Below are 17,955 nucleotides of genomic sequence, written 5' to 3'. Positions count from 1 at the left end.
ATTGAGCTATAATTGTGACCTCTAACGTGTTTATGATTACACTACAAACAAATAACAGGGTATATAGTAGTCCGGTAAAAATAGACATTGAAATAGCAAAAATTCCCACACGGCTGAATTTTGGTGGAGAGCTAGGGTTTGCCGTTAGAAGCAACGTCCTAAAAGTCCCCATCGATCCCATGTGTGCAAAAAAAGTTATTCGGGGTCAAAGGTCAAATTTTAATGGTTTTTAGGCTTTCGGATTTATTTTTTGAAAACGGTTGATCTAATCAAAAAGTGATTAAAGTAAATATTGTAGACAGAAAAATTATCTACAAGTTTGATCTTTATAATTTTTTTCCTAGAAGGAACCATTCTTGAGATATAGCTGTTCTAAAAACACATTATTTTTATGCACTTATAGGGGAAATATGCACATATTCATACGAACCGGCTAAAATAAGCGAAGTAACCGGCTCTGTCCCCCAAAAAATATATATTTTCTTTAAGAGAGAAATTATAGCTATCTTTTAAAAAAAATTCCAACAAAATCGGAGCTTGTTTAGTAGAGTGATTCAATGTTAGAGTCATTTTATGCAAAAATAGCCCATTTAACCCACATGTATAATTGTAAGCCCAACGGGAACGACCCCAACGAAAACTCTCCGATTTTTTTCAAGTTTTGTCAGAAGGTAGGGTTTGTTGCACTGATTACGGAAATGTATAATTTTCAACGGTTGCGGATCCGGTTCGCCGGTTATTCGACCCGAAAGGCCAAATTTAAAAACCGGGTTAGACCCGGTTCTACTGAACCGATTACTGCAAAGTGGATGTCGTTTGAAAGCTTACGGAAGTATCTAACACATAGTGTCATTACTTTAACCGGTTCCCCTCATAATGTACTTACGCGGCTAATTTTTTATTTGACCTTTAGATCGCGATATCTCGAAAATGGTAAGTCTTTTTTAAAAATCGTAAAGACCGCTCTTGTAGACAATTATTAAATCTACAACTTTTATTTTAGTCCGCTTTTGCTAAGTCTTACCGTTTTTGAGAAAAATTACAAAAAATGAATAATGCCTCCAAAAATGACCTTTGACCCCGAATAACTTGTTTTGCACACTTGGGATCGATGGGGACTTTAAGGACGTTGCTTCTAATGGCCAACCCTAGCTCTCCACCAAAATTCAGCTTTGTGGGAATTTTTGCTATTTCTCCCTTATACGCATGTCTATTTTGACCGGACTATAGGCTGTAACTCTGTTATCTTATCATGTACACCAACACAATTAACATCAATAGAAAGGTCAAGCGTTACTCTTCCAAATATAGCTACATTCCCGGAATGTCCCTTACAGCAATAAAGATAGAAGCTGTATATTAATAATGTTCACAATTTTCACACAAAAGTTGTGGTCCATTTAATCCGATAAATATTATTTGATCGCCATCTCAAATTGTAAGCTCCTTTTTTGTCAAATACTCTTACCTTATTTAAAATTTCGCGTTGATCGAACTATTGTTGCGACCTACAGAGCCGCTACAAAATTGGATAAATATCTTGTTTTTGGTCCATTTCACCCGCTAAATATTTCACGATCATCACCAATAATAATAGGGATCTATTCTGATCTGAACCCGACCTATATACAAAATTTCGTGACGAGCGGTCCATATTTGCGGCATGGAGTTTGATTACAATTTATAAAGGACAGACGGACGGAGGGACGGACACACACCTCAAAACCGCTTTATCTCGTCGAGATATGAAGATTGGTATACCACATTGGGGGGTCTCCGAAGAATATTTCGCGGTGTTACATGAATTTTTATCAAAACAAACTTATAATACCCTTTCCACATAGTGGTATATGGTATAACAAGTAAGAACAGACTATAGTCGGACGGGGCCGACCATGTGATACCCTATACCACTATCCCTGTGCACTAGCTTTCCGGGCTAGCTGTTATAAGATGTGCATTAGAAATTTTACCAATTTTCACACAAAAGTTTTGATCAATTTAACCCGCTAAATATTATCCGATCATACCGTTGACTTGCACGCTACTTCTTCATCTCAAACCAAAACTACGTTTAAAATTTCGCGCCGATCGGACTATTATTGCGACCTACAGAGCGGCTACAAAATCGAGCAAAAATTTTGTTTTTGGTCCATTTCATCCCTTTAACATTTCACGATCATCGCCAAAAACTAATCAGTTCTATTCTGGTCCAAACCCGACCTCCATACTAAATTTCGTGACAATCGGTCCATAATTGCGGCCTCTAGCTTGATTACAATTTTTAATGGACGGACAGACGGACGGACGGACGGACGGACACACATCGCTAAATCGCTTTATCTCGTCGAGATATGAAGTTTGGTATACCACATGAGGGGTCTACGACGAATATTTCGCGGCGTTACATGAATTTTTGGGAAAACAAACTTATTATACCCTTTTCCACATTGTGGTATAGGGTATAAAAATGAAAATGTGGGATCTAGTCTCTGCGAGACTCCCATCAATCCCCAAAATTTCGTGAGGATCCGATCAAAATTCCGACCTGTAGTGTGGATTGCACAAAAAATGAAAATAGGGATGCATTACCGACTATTGTGGTATCTCTGTTGTTTGACCACCTATGACAACATACTTCACATCGTTGAAAAGGTGATATTTTCTACATTCCTTGCCAGGTTTTGCTTTCGATATAAGATATAAGAGAGATAGTCGCTTTGAAATAAAACGTGGGCCTTTTCTCCAAATAAGTTTTGTTTTCACATTCCAACCCCTGAATAATATCCGACCATTACCAAAATCAATAGGTTTTTTCCTCTGTGGGACCCCCATTAACAGCCAAAATTTCGTGACGATCCAATCAAAATTGCAACGTGTAGCGTGAGTACAAACAAATTAAAAAATGGGATGTATTACCGGCTATTGCGATATCTCCGTTATTTGGCCAACTACGCCAACCTAATTTGCATCATTGTAAAGATGGGATTTTCTACTTTCCCCTCCGGGACCTTCATCAACACCCAAAATTTGGTGACGATCGGATTAAAATTGCGACCTGTAGCGTGATTACAAAGTTTAGATGGACAGACGGACGGACGGACACACATAGCCAGATCGACTCAGCTCGTGGAGACATTCATTTTGGTACATATATGTATGGGTCTATGACCATTATTTCGATGCGTTACATACTTTTTGGCCAAAACCAACTTATAATACCCTCCCCACATAGTGGTGTAGGGTATAATTATTAAGTTCGTAATTCGATGAATAATAAATGCTGATTGGTATTTTCTTTTTTGAACTACCCTGGCCACCGCAAACTGCTTTAGTAAAAACACCTAATTTGTCGGAAGCTATGCAAGATTTATCAACAGAAAATATTCTGAAGCAAGATTAAGGTGTGAGCTTTCAGATGAAAAAAAAATCTGCTAAAAAGTTCGGTAGATTTCTTGTAAAAAAATTGTGATAAATGGCTTTTATAAGTGGCCATTTAAAATAGATTCAAGTAACGCTACACAACATGAAAATTTACATTATTTTTGGCCAATAATATAATAAAATCTGACCATCACCATGATTTTTGGCCAATAATATAATAAAATCTGACCATCACCATGATTTTTGGCCAATAATATAATAAAATCTGATTTACTTTAATATTTTAAGCCAATATTAGGTTATGGCATTTTATGCTGGATAGTGTACGGATGTAGTAAAATCTTCTTGTTAAAACAGTTGTATTCTGAGAGGCGTTTTTGCCGTGCGAGTAGTTAAATTTAAATTACTGATAAGACATATACTTTGGAGTTACAAAATTTGACAACATGATATCCGCATATCAGCCCATATAAACATAAAATTTCCTTCAACCTGAATGAGTTTAATATATGTTTATTAGGCCGGGGCGATTTGTATGGAAGAAAAAAAACCTTAATGGGCCCTTCGCGTTTCTGATTCCTGGGATTGAACTGAGCAAAAAAGTCCACTAGAGCATAGGTCTACGGTGAAAATCGAGCCTCCCGATTTTGACTTTAAGTTTTTTATCCACTTTTTTTTAGATATGTTGGCATATAACAGCCAAACCATTGAGATTTTCGATCGAACACAAGGAAAAAATGTGTAGCCAAGAGAGTAATTAAGAATTCTCTTATACATCGCAAAAGCTTTGGAACGCTCCTTCAGTCAGTTTTGGCCTTGAAATTCGAAACATTTCACTTGTAATTTGAGAATTCCAATTGAATTTCGAATTATTTCATTTGTAATTTGAGAATTTCATTTGAAATTCGAATAATTTCATTTGTAATTCGAATTGTTCCATTTGTAATTTGAATTTTTTCATTTGTAATTTGAATTTTTTCATTTGTAATTCGAATTATTTTATTTGTAATTCGATTGTTCCATTTGTAATTTGAAAAATTCAAATTACAAATAGAAAAATTCGAATTACAAATGAAATAATTCGAATTACAAATGAAAAAATTCAAATTACAAATGAAATAATTCGAATTTCAAATGGAATTCTCAAATTACAAATGAAATAATTCGAAATTCAATTGGAATTCTCAAATTACAAGTGAAATGTTTCGAATTTCAAATGAAATAATCAAATTACAACTGAAATTCATCGAATTACATGTGAAAATGGTGTAGTGGACTTTTCTGCTCAGTTCAATCCCAGGAATCAGAAACGCGAAGGGCCCATTAAGGTTTCCAAATCGCCCCGGCCTAATGTTTATCCATATTACATGTTAACATACATATTCATATTTAGAGTTTCCTTTTGCCTATAACAATATTTACCAGTGCCATCAGCGGGAAAATTTATTTGTATATCTACCTGCATATATATACACATACACATGAATATGTGACACATTATTTGTTATTTTCTTTATGGCCAGATGTATCGTTACAATTTCGGTTTTGATTGTTTGCATTTCCGTGAACACCGGGGGTATACCGAATATATTCAGCGATACTTGATGTTTACCTTTATCTACATTTTACATATTTACCAAAGAAAAATAGACAGCAATAGACGGAATGTAGGAAGGCCTCGATTTATTCTCAACGTTGGTGCAATTGCAAAATTCAAGCGAGAATCCTTTGCCTATGGCATTACAATAACATTGAATGAGAACTGTGACATGCTAAACGTTAACATAGTGGACGACATGTTTTACAATTTGTTTGTTTTTTTTTTTTTTGGCAATATTGAAATGTTGCCAAAGATTTTTTTGTTTTGTAAAACACAGTAAGGAGTTACGACACTCCGTGAGAAGTATATCAACGATAGATTTGTATAAGACATTGAGCTTGTAATAGACATTCGTATGTAGATACGAAGAGACATACATACATATGTAGGCTAATGAGTTTAAATATATTATACTTACTGTTGTGTCACAGCAACCGGCCATATCGTTATGAAACTCGTTTACAAAAAATGCTTAAATTTCCACTGCACTCCTTAGTAGTGGTGATATGAAAAGTTGGTGTTTCTATTTACGGATTGGGTTTCACAACAAAAATTGTTTTAATATGTTTTTTGTTGTTTAAGAATGCTGAAAATAAAGAAAAAAAAAATATAAAAATATTATTACTTTATTAATTCAATATAAATTTTAGCGTGGATATCTTCTATATGGCATTCTACTATGATATTAAATGCCGAAAACAAACATAACATTTAATTGAAATTTTTCGCGAGGAATTTTTTTACGAAAAGTATATTTAGCACCAGTAGGGTTTGCTGACAATTGTTTAACCTCGGGATATGATTATTAAAATTGAAACAAGTCAGCAAAGACTATGTTCGATACGGTGACGACCTGCTTTTCGAGGATCAAAATTTATTTAATGAAAGAACTAATGTTATATTTTTCAAAATTAGAAGCATATTGAAACAAGAAAGAACAGTGCTGTTATACCCTCCACCATGAGTTGTATTAGTATGGGGCTATATGAAGGCGTGGACCTATACCGACAAATTTAGGGGGAAAGTTGAATACCCCCAATGAAGTCTAAATACCAAATTTCAGTCATTTCGGTGGGTTATTGTGGCCACAACCTTCAAAATACCAAAAATCGGGAGGTACCTTAATAAAGGCGCGGACTTACACAAACGAATTTAGAGGGGAAAGTTGAATACCCCCAACGAAGACTAAAAACCAAATTTCAGCCATTTCGGTGTGATAATGAGGTGACGTAGGGGATGAATGATACCAAGCAACGGTCTAGACTGGCTTTAACATGGCAAAGCCCAGGATTTATCTTGGTCCCTCTTTCATCTCAAGTGGACACTGACCTCCCCGTGGTGTCACCTGGAGAGCTACCTTTAACATCCCATAAGAACGTTAAAAACTTGGGTTGGGCATTGGGCTAGTAACTCACCCCGTCAAAACACCGCCTACTATGAAAAAAACAAAGAAAAAGAAAAACAACCCCCTCTAAAGTTGACGAACCCCGCAAACGTTTTAAGGACCATGATCTGCGAATCTGCACCTGGAATGTCAGGACTCTCTACGGAGCAGGTGCAATTTGCGCACTGGCGGATATACTTGGCAAGTACAAAGCTGATATTATCGCCTTACAGGAAGTGCGATGGAACCGGGCAGACGTAAAAATAACAAACGATTACGCACTGTATTATAGCTGCCATGAAACGAAACATGAGCTAGGTGTTGGATTTATGGTAAATAGGAGGCTTTAAAATCTCGTCTTCAGCTTCACTCCTGTTGATGAGAGAATTGCCACAATCCGAATAAAAGCAAAGTTTTTTAACATCAGTCTCATCTGCGCCCACGCCCCGACCGAAGAGAAAGATGAACAGACCAAGGATATATTCTACGAGCGCCTAGAGAGAGCATATGACCGCTGCCCTGGCCATGACATTAAGATTGTTCTAGGAGATTTTAATGCTAAAATTGGGAGAGAAAATATCTTTGGTCCCACGATCAGAAAGTTCAGCCTTCATGAGGTAACATCCGACAACTGAATGAGGCTGATCGATTTTGCAGCGGCAAAAAACATGGTAGTGAGCAGTACCAGATTCCAACACCTCGACATACACAAGGATATCCCCAGATGGGAAAACAAGAAACCAGATTGATCATGTGGAAGCGCGGTGGCAAAGAATAGCCCACTCACTTCAAACTGCCGCAAAATCTGTGCTTGGGTACCAAAAACCACCACCTAAAAATCTATGGTACGATCAGGAGTGCCGTAAGGCTACTGAAGAATAGAACGCGGCAAACAGAGCAACCCTGCATTCAGCAGCAACACGAAGCGCGAAATATTGGGAGAAGAGGAGAGAGGAGAAGCGTATTTTCAGAAGAAAAAGGAAAGAACAAGAAAAACGTGAGCGTGAGAAACTCGAGATGTTCAGGAGTCAGAATGAAGTCCGCAAATTTTACCAGAGTGTACAACACTAGACTGAAGGGTATGGTGCTGGCACATTCTCCTGCAAAGATCATGATGGGAATCTGGTAACTGATACAGATAGCGTACTGAGGATCTGGAAGGAGCATTTCATGAAGCTCTTAGTATCGAATATGGGCGGCGATGAAGAAACACCAGAACCAATCGCAAACGACGACGTTGAATGTCTTCCACTTAGCCAAAGCGAGGTCATGACAGCAATTAATCGGCTGAAAAACAATAAAGCAGCAGGAGCTGATGGTCTGCCCGCCGAACTGTTCAAGACCGGTGGCGAAATGCTGATAAGGAGTATGCATCAGTTAATTGCCGAAATTTGGCAGGAAGAGAGCATACCCAACGATTGGAACCTCAGCCTCCTATGTCCCGTACACAAGAAAGAAGACAAGACGGTGTGTACAAACTACAGAGGCATAAGTCTGCTCTCAATCGCATACAAAGTGCTGTCGAGTGTGCTGTGTGAACGTATAAAATCCATGGTCAATAACATAATCGGGTCATACCAATGCGGTTTTAGACCTGGTAAATCAACAATTGACCAAATCTTCACACTGCGCCAAATACTGGAGAAGACCCACGAAAGACAGATCGACACATACCACCTGTTCGTCGACTATAAGGCCGCTTTCGACAGCCCAATTAGATCAAAGGTGTTTAAGCCATGTCTGAGTTTAGTATCCCTGCTAAACTTATACGAGCATGGGTACTTGCGAAAGCAGATGAGGCAGAACTTGGTGTGTTTGAGAGAAAAATTCTTCGAAAGATTTAGGGACCAAAATGCGTTGACGGTGGATACCGACGTCGTATGAACCACGACCTATACCAGCCGACCGACATCGATATAGTAAAACGTATCGAACTACAACGATTGCGTTGGCTTGGCCATGTCAGCAGGATGGATAAAGATGCCCCCACCAAAAAGGCATTTGAATACGAGCCACTCGACGGTATACGTCCCAAGGGAAGGCCAAAGCTCCGATGGAAGGACCAAGTTGAAGAAGATATCACAAAACATGGCATCCAAAATTGGAGAAGTAAAGTAAAAGATCGGTGCGTTTGGAAATCTATTCTTAGTTCGGCTTATGGAACAAGACGTTCTGTTTAATATAAAAGCCATCTAAGTAAGTAAGTAATGAGGCTAACACCTTCAAAATACCGAAAATCGGGTGGTACCGTTCTATGGGGGCTATATGAAGGCGTGGACCTATACCGACAATTTTAGGAAGGAAAGTTGAATACCCCCAACGAAAACTAAATACCAAATTTCTAAATACCAAATATTGAGGCCACAAGCTTCAAACCACCCAAAATCGGGAGGTACCGTTCTATGCGGGCTATATGAGGGCGTAGACCTATACCGACAAATTTGTGGGGGAAAGTTGTATACCCCAAACGAAGACTAAATACCAAATTTCAGCCATTTCGGTGTGATAATGAGGCTAAAACCTTCAAAATATCTAAAATTGGAAGGTACCGTTCTAAGGGGGCTATATGAAGGCGTGGACCTATACCGACAAATTTCTGGGGGAAAGCTTTACACCCCCAACGAAGACTAAATACCAAATTTCGGTGTGATAATGAGGCTAAAACCTTCAAAATACCGAAAATCGTGTGGTACCGTTCTATGGGGACTATATGAAGGCGGCGACCTATACCGACAGGTTTCTGGGGGAAAGATTTATACCCCCAAAGAAGACTAAATACCAAATTTCAGTAATTTCGGGATGATAATGAGGCTAACACCTTCAAAATACCGAAAATCGTGTGGTACCGTTCTATGGGGACTATATGAAGGCGGCGACCTATACCGACAAATTTCTGGGGGAAAGATTTATACACCCAAAGAAGACTAAATACCAAATACCGAAAATCGGGTGGTACCGTTCTATGGGGGCTATATCAAAACGTGGACCGATATAGCCTATTTTCAATACAAAGCATCCTAGGAGTAATAGAAACGTCTATACCAAATTGTAAAGCTCTATCTTAAAAATTACGAGCTGTATCTTGATTTCAACAGACGGACGGACATGGTAATATCGACTAAGAATTTCACCCTGATCAAGAATGTATACACTTTATCGGAGACCCCGATGAATATTTCGATGTGTCACAAACGGAATATCAAATTTAATTATACGCTCCATATTATTGTGGAGGGTATAAATATTGTATTCCAAAACAAGTTGTATGTCACGGTGCACTTGAACCAACTTTAAATGAAAGGAGCTTACACCTGGGAAGTTTTTGCGGATTTTGATACTACAATATTCATAGATGAGAAAAATCAAAAAATCGCCGGAACGCTTTTTAAATAAATCGAGTTCAAAGTTCACATTTTTAGGGTTTTTTTAGGTTTTTACGACTTTGCTTGGAAACAGCAAGTTCTATCGGAATGGGATTAGTGAAAATTCTGTATTATTAGTCCTTTACGATATTTTGGTAGGTTTTGCCATTTTTGAGATATAGAAGTTCAAACCTTCACTCTCTTTATAAAACAATGTTATGCTATTTCCCAACTTAAACTTATATATATATATGTATATATAAAATGGTACAACCTAGGAAAAAATTACGAAAGCCAATCTTGTAGAGAATTTTCACAGTTATAGAAAGCAAATCGTGAAATTCGATAAACCTAAAAATGTGAACTTTGACCGCGATTTATTAAAAAAATCCCTACAGCGGTTTGTCCTTCTTTTTGAGTTTTTCTCATCTATAAACATTGCTGTTTCAGAATGCGCAAAAAACTTCTCAGGTGTACGCGGATTTTATTTAAAGTTAGTTAAGGTGCACCGTACATGTCATTGCTTTATAAGGAGGCGATACAGTCAGGGCATTGTCCCAATTTGAACTTCTATATTTCAAACATGGCAAAACTTACGAAAATATCGTGTTTTAGAGAATTTTCACTGCTACAACATTTTCTTCAGTTTCATTTTGATACGGCTTGAGGTTTCCCAGCAAAATCATGCAAACCTAAAATAAACCTAAAAATTTGAACTTTGACCGCGTGTTATTTAAAAAGCGCTCCGGCTTTTTTTTTATTTTTCTCATCTATGAACACTGTAGTTTCAGAAACTTCCCAGGTGTAATTTTAGTACCCTCCCACATAGTGGTGTAGAGAATAAGAACTAATATTATAAGTAGCATGGTCATTTATTTTTAAATGAAACTGCACGGAGGAAAAAACGGCCTCTCTAACATATGTTTCAAATATATTTTGCAGCAAACGTAAATATGTTTGCAACAGTCCCAAACATAACATTTGTTTGGGTGCAAACAAATATACATATGTCTGTGTGCAAACAAATTTTTGTTTGGATGAAATATAAATACAAACTCAAAAGCCACAAAAAACATACACATACACACTCATTTATAAATTGTGGTGGCTTTTCTTTTATTATAAATACCAAATACAAAAGCAACAACAGACGCATAGGTACATAAAAAAATTCCAAATACAAGAAATAGTGTCACACTTTTAGAAAGAAAAACAAATAAAATATATTAATTATAAAATATAGAAAAATCGTTGAACGCTTCTCTTAAGTTGTGAAATTAAACACATTCTCCTTAAAATTGAAATAATCATCAGGAAATCGGCATCTGGAATCAAATGATTATATCTTGTAACAAATAGGTACATCCATATTTCAAATATATGCATGTATATGAAAATTGTGTTAATGTATTACCAATAGGCACAAAACATTGATTTATTCACACACTTTACCGTCTTAACTCAACGACTGTATTTAGAAAACTGAAGAAAAAAACAAAAATAATTCATACCATTTTTTCTATTCCTTTTCGCCTGCTAGGAGGTTACAGGAAAGAAATGACTGCTTGTGGAAAAAATCGCAACAACAAAGTACGAAAAACACGCGTTTGGCCGCATACACACCACCAAAGCAAAAACAAACATTTTGCCCTACCGTCTTCGCATCTGCTTCTACACCATACACACTGCTCTTTACTATAAAACAGTTGTTGCTACTCTCTTTGACAAAAATCCTCTCTCCACCATAAAAATTATGTTGGTAACCAAACAAATAAAATTGAGATATGTTATGAAATATTACAAACATATATTTGTTTGGATCCAAACATATATTTGTTTGCAACCAGTCCCAAACATAAATTAGTTTGGATCCAAACATATTTCTAACATATATTTTTTCTGCGTGTGCATTTTCTTTGGTGATCATACAATGGTCTATAAAAATTAGTTTTATCGTGAAATCAGATAATAGGATAATAGGTAAACAAACATTGCTACCGTAAGGTGTTTCGGCATTTAGGAATACGATCCATTATAAAAATTTTAACTACTAGTAAGGTGTGAACTTCGCGTGAATAAAACAATGGGTTTGTAATAGTTACCACGAGGAACATTCTGCGGTAGAAATTATAACTTTATCTGAAGCCCAACTTTAAGCTGCACATAAGTACAACTTTTTTTACCTTTTTGGTGCCAAGAGGAATGTTCCCGAATATTCGACATGTACGCTAATATTCAGTTACATAATTGTTTACCGCCAAAGACAACCTTGCCGAAGAGGTAAGCTCCTGAAGGCGTCCGCCTCGGATCAAGCGGCTCTCGGGTGGGCGTCTTTTTTTCTCAGGTCGATAACCCACGATTTTAACTAATGCTACGAATATGTAACACGGTAGGAATAAATTACGAACTGCACGCCTCGGGCTGGTAGCGGCATCATTCTATTACCTCAGTACATAGAAGTGAAATTCTATCGAAATGGCTGTCAGACTAATTTCGCTGCCGTCTTCCATTAAAATCTTGACAAGAACTTAGAAAACGCTCCTTATTTCGTCGCTATACTTGCCCTTGCAGGGTCAGTTGACAGTCTTAATCATCTCCAGACCTAGCTCTGAACACATAGTCCATAAGACCTCGTGTCAAACCTCGCAAGGACCTCCATGCTTGTAAAGACACACTCGGGGTCATACACGATAATTGCTCTAAGTTGGCAACTATACGAGGGTTGCACGGTAACTTTCTGGCCTAACAATGAAATCGCTTGTATTTACCATCAAAAAACAAGTTTTATTGTTTTCCCACGTGGTCTTCAGCATGATTTATACACTTTTCCATGAGCTCAAACCAATTGTTGAAGCCCCTTTTTTACTCCGAATGAGACACCTCAAAAGCATGGTTTTTAAACGCTTCAACAACATTTTCTGGAGAAGAAAATCTTTGGCCACGCTTGTTTTCTTGATATGCGGGAATCAAATGATGTCATTGGATGTCAAGTCAGGGCAAAATGGCAATTCCACGTTTTGTCCGCTCAAAAAGGCGCTGATTTGAAACGATGTGTAACAGCGCGCATTGCCATGCTGTACAATTGTTCGTGTTCTCTTGTTCGTTTTTCGAATTTCTCAGGAGACTTTAGGCAAACAAATTGTAGTGTACCACTCAGAATTAACCTCCTACGATGAAGAAACAGGTGACCATTTGCTTCGAAGTGCTTCTTCCATGGACAACTTTCGTTGGATTGGGCTCGCCTTCGAAGACCCCACGGTCGAGATCCAAGATTCGTCTGTGACGATCTTATAAACATCGTTTGCAGCACCGCGATCTTATTTATTCATAATTTCTTTGCACCAATCGACAATAGCCTTTTTGAGCGATTGGCAAGTGGTGCTGCAATATCAAATGTTAGTTGGTGAAAGAAATGCCCAAGGATGCATCCATTTCACGGTATATAACATGGCGATCTTGCATTATGCGTTTAATTTTTTTCTGAAACAACATCCGTTTTTGGACGACCCTCACGACCTTCGTGTTTTATCTAGTGTCAGACACGATTGAATTAATTAAACCAGTTTTTCATAATGCTATAGGATGGTCCTTTATCGACATATAAAGATTTAAATTGAATGATACAGTTTTGCCGTGATTATCCACCTCGAAATTTGTGAAAAAATGATCGGACGAAATGCTCACAAGTAAATTCCATTTTTTGTAAAGTAGTTTTTTCAAGTCACTGTAAACAACACAACACATGGTCGTATGTCAAACTGTCCTGGGAACGTTTAGGCTAAAAACTGTCAAATTTTCCAATGTCAAATGACGCCTGGCAACACGCAGTGTTTCCTAGGTCAGGTTGTTATCGTACAGCCTTCGTAACAGGCTTATAAAGCAGACAACACAGGTTTATATCTTGCAGATCCAAGGTTGGTGCCCTGAGAGAGGTCACACAGGCTTTTGAAGCTGCGCAACAGAAACATTGTCATAGCAAACCACTGTTTTGAAAGCGCGTTCAACATCCTTAGATGGAGAAACCTCCCAGAAGCACTGGATTCGAATTTCAAAGTACGAGCTTACTTGAAACGCACCCTAGTTGACGGGGGACTAATTTACAACACAGCAGAAGGACACAAGGCTGTATTCTCGGATCAGATCTGTGAAACTTAATTTACGCCGACCCACACTGGTCGAAACCACTGATCTAGCGGCGCGAAAGTCAAAAAATCAAACTATAAAACTGAGAAATGTTTTCCATTGTATCCATTACAGACACTCTGGTGACTAATATTTGTTTACTTTGTTGTTGTAAATATTCTCTCAGCTATTTACTATACAATTAGAGATACGTAAACTTGATTTCGGTTAATCGATTAATCGGTCATTAGCCCTAAAATTTCTAAAAGTCGTAGTCGACTATTGAATGTGCGAAAACCGGATAATCGATTATTCTTAATCGACTTTCGGAAGACGGAGTCAACTATTAGTCGTAGTCTATTATTATTCGTAGTAGACTAATAATCGTGGTCGACTATCAGTCGTTGACTATTGGGCGTGCTAAAACCGCGTAATCGATGGAATTTTTTGTACATATAACCATAACGGATCGCATCAACGAAAATGGTCGATTATATTCGATTATAATCGGTTTTCTGCAGTTAACGATTATTCGAAAGTCGACTTTTTGAACACTCTGAAATAATCGACTTACCGAAAATCGAGTTTTAAGTTTTTCACAAAAACCGAATGATCGAAAAACCGATTATAGCATTTCACTGCGTATACCTATATCCAATGCAACAAACTTTGCTGCATCAGATTTTAAGAAAATTGTTGCAAAATATCTAGCTTCATATTTGTTTAATTTTTAAATAAATTCTTAATAACACTACATAAAGTTTATTTTTAATTAATAGAGGGGAATGTAAATTTAATGAAAAAAATTGTTTGGGGCCTGGAGGTACATGGTTATATAGCAATAAATTTTCAAAAATTATTATATTTCTTGTGTTTTTTAGTGTAATATACTTTTGTTAAGTCCCAATTTACATTAGGCGAGTTTACTTGCGGCAATTGTCAGTTTGTGGGTGAGAAAGGGTGTTGAGAGGCAAAGGGTTACCATATGCCTCAACTCTCTCTCCATCAAACGGACAATTGCCGCCAGTAAACTCGCCTAATGTAAATTGGGACTAAATGTAACTAAAAAAATTCTCTAATGTCCAGTCCAATTCTTTCTTTCGGAATAATCAACTTTTGGCTGCCAATAGCCGCAAATCTTGCTGATAAATGCATGGAAAATGTAGCTTAAATCCTCAAAGTACCAAAAATAGGGCGGAACAGTTATATGGGGGCTATATCAAAACGTTGACCTATGTTCACAATTTTGGGTGGATAATGTTTGTGTCCACTGGGAACTCCAAATACCAAATTACACTTAATTTGGGTGGAAATTGTAGCTTAAATCCCCCAAAATACTGAAAATCGGGAGGTACCTAAAAAGGGGCCTTTACCCAAACGTGGATCTAAGACCACAATTTTTTGTGGAAAAGTTTAGTGACCACTAGGAACCCTAAGTACCGAATTACAACTAAGTTGGAAGGAAAGGATTGCTTAAATCCTCAAAATACCGAATATCAAGAGGTACCGTTATATGGGGGCTATACCAAAATATTAGCCGATGTTGTTCATACTTAGTCCATTATTACCAACGGACACATACTACTTTTGTGCAAAATTTCAGAAACATATTTCCATTCGTTTGCAAGTTATTAATTTCACGCCCCTACATCAGTGATATCGACCACTGTGCGACATATGGAAAATTGAAATGCCCCAAGACAGATTTCTTGTGGGTGACGCTGACTATGTAGCGGTGTCATTTGGATCCAAACAAATGTATGTTTATGGTTGCAAACAAATATATGTTTGGATCCAAATAATACGTTTTGGTCCAAACAACTATATGTGTGCGACATTTCGTAACATATGTTAATTTTATTTGTTTGGGTACCAACATATTTTTTATGTTAGAACATATTTTTTGTGGAGAAATGATTTTTGTCAAAGAGAGTAGCAACAGGGCTCTAGCGGCTGCGGAATGCTGTTTTATAATAAAGAGCTGTGTGTATGGTGTAATAGAAGACGCAGAAGCGATGACGGGAGGGTAAAAAATATTGTTTTGGCTTTGGTGGTGTGTATGCGGCCAAACGCGTGTTTTTCGTGCTTTGTTGTTGTTGCGATTTTTTTCAACAAGCAGTCATTTCTTTTCTGTAACCTCCTAGCAAGCGAAGAGGAAAAAAGAAGAAGAAAATTGTTTGAATTATTTTTGTTCTTTTATTCTTAAGTTTTCTAAATACAGTCTTTGAGTAAAGACGGTAAAGTGTGTGAATAAATCAGCGTTTTGTGTGTGTGTTTTTTTAAATAAATGGTCTTCTTAGTAAATTAAGTGCCCAATACATTTTATAATTGGAAGTTTTATAATTGAATCAAAAAGGTGAATGGAAATATTTTATTGCAAAAAGAAGAAATGGCATTTAATACTGGTAATAAAATGTTTATATACACGCATGCATATATTTGAAATATGGGTATACCCATTTATTACATAATATAATCATTTGATTCCAGATGATTTCCCGTTGATGAATTCAATTTAGAGGATAATGTGTTTTATTTCACATCTAACGAGAAGCGTTCAACGATTTTTCTATATTTTATAATTAATATATTTTATTTGTTTTTCTTTCTAAAAGTGTGACAGTATTTCTTATATTTGGAATTTTGTATGTACCTATGCCTCTGTTGTTGCTTTTGTGTTTGGTATTTTTTTATAAAAGAAAAACCACCACCATTTACAAATGTGTGTGTATGTTTTTTGTGGCTTTTAAGTGTGTATTTATATTTCAAAGAAAAAATTATTTACTTGCACACAAGTATATATTTGTTTGCACCCAAACATACAACAAATGTTATGATTGAGACTGTTGCAAACATTTATATGTTTGCTGTAAAATATGTTTGGAACATATGTTAGAGAAGCCGTTTTTTTCTCCGTGTAGTCACAGCATAAACACCCACAAAACGGAAATACTCCTTCTAACTCTTAATGTCTGCGGACTGATATTTAAAACGAAACCTCCAAGATGACATTTTCCTACCAAAATATGATGCTATTAAGCAGAGAAAATAACAGCACAACTAAGCAGTTTAATGGCAAATATCGGAGGCCCAGCACAAAACAAACAAAGTCTGTTGATGTAAACGAGCGATAGCTTAGTCGTGTACTGTTGCGAAATATGAAGTGAGAGAAAATGTCTAACTTCCGGAGCCGCAGTCCCCGTCATAGCCGGAGTAGTCCTTATAGACCTCACGATACGTGAACGAAGAAAAATATTGACATATACAAACAGGTAGTCTGGAACCGGAAGAAGATGGAGAAATAAGGCAGAAACTCCTTTAATTCTGAACAAGAAAGATAGGCAGCTGAGACTAAATGTAGAAGGACATGACTCCTACCATGTCTTGGGTCATAGATAATCAGAAGAACTGGCGCAGTAGGCTACTACTTTACCCAGATACTTACAGGGCATGGGTACTTTATGAAGTACAGGTATAGCATAGGTAAATGCAGTATTCCGTATTACATATACTAGGAATAAGATCATATCTAGGTCGGCTAAATTTCCACGGGAAAGAGAAATTGGGAGTTTTTTGATCGTTTGGCCTGAGTGGAGATTCTGAAACAGCACGTTGGCCTCGGCCTTCGAGTATGTAGTACAAGACAACATTGTTTGATGTTTGTAAGGTTTTGGGCAAACTTCGGCCCCCATATCACTGAAGGAGTGGAAATGATATAATGCCGTTGTAATCATGATCACCAAATCCACCTGCTATAAAAAATTTCAAACCGATACGGAAAATTACCTTAAACTGGATACAAGCTCAAACACTTGGTGATTATGTGGGAAAGGTAACAGAAGATATGGACCGATAATATATCAGGATCCGTCATATGGAAGCTATACGAAATTGTAATAATATTTGGTCACCGAGAATACTAAATGCCAAAGCGCAACCAAATAAATTTCAAAATGCGTTTTAAACTTTCAAATACGTCATATTATGTCAATACTGTTGTGAAAGCAACTGACGTATTTAAGTTATTTTAAGTAAATTTCAGAAGCGTAAATTGTTATTAAGAATTTAATTTATTTAATTTGTACCGTAAATTGTTATTAAGA

General features: G+C 37.0%; 1 protein-coding gene across 1 annotated transcript in view; it reads right to left on the bottom strand.

Annotated features, from left to right (window-relative positions):
- Window positions 1-17,955, bottom strand: part of Glut1 (Glucose transporter 1) — a 209,758-nt gene that overhangs the window by 150,758 nt on the left and 41,045 nt on the right. The window contains exon 3 of the mRNA XM_073984030.1: window positions 5,403-5,570. The gene's annotated coding sequence lies outside the window, so the exon portion shown is untranslated. The remainder of the gene's footprint in view (window positions 1-5,402; window positions 5,571-17,955) is intronic.

Source organism: Musca autumnalis, unplaced genomic scaffold, assembly GCF_047663935.1.
Source record: "Musca autumnalis isolate F117 unplaced genomic scaffold, ASM4766393v1 scaffold_4, whole genome shotgun sequence".
Lineage (NCBI taxonomy): Eukaryota > Metazoa > Arthropoda > Insecta > Diptera > Muscidae > Musca > Musca autumnalis.
The sequence above is the reverse complement of the archived record's forward strand: the minus strand, read 5'-3'. Positions and strand labels throughout refer to the sequence as shown.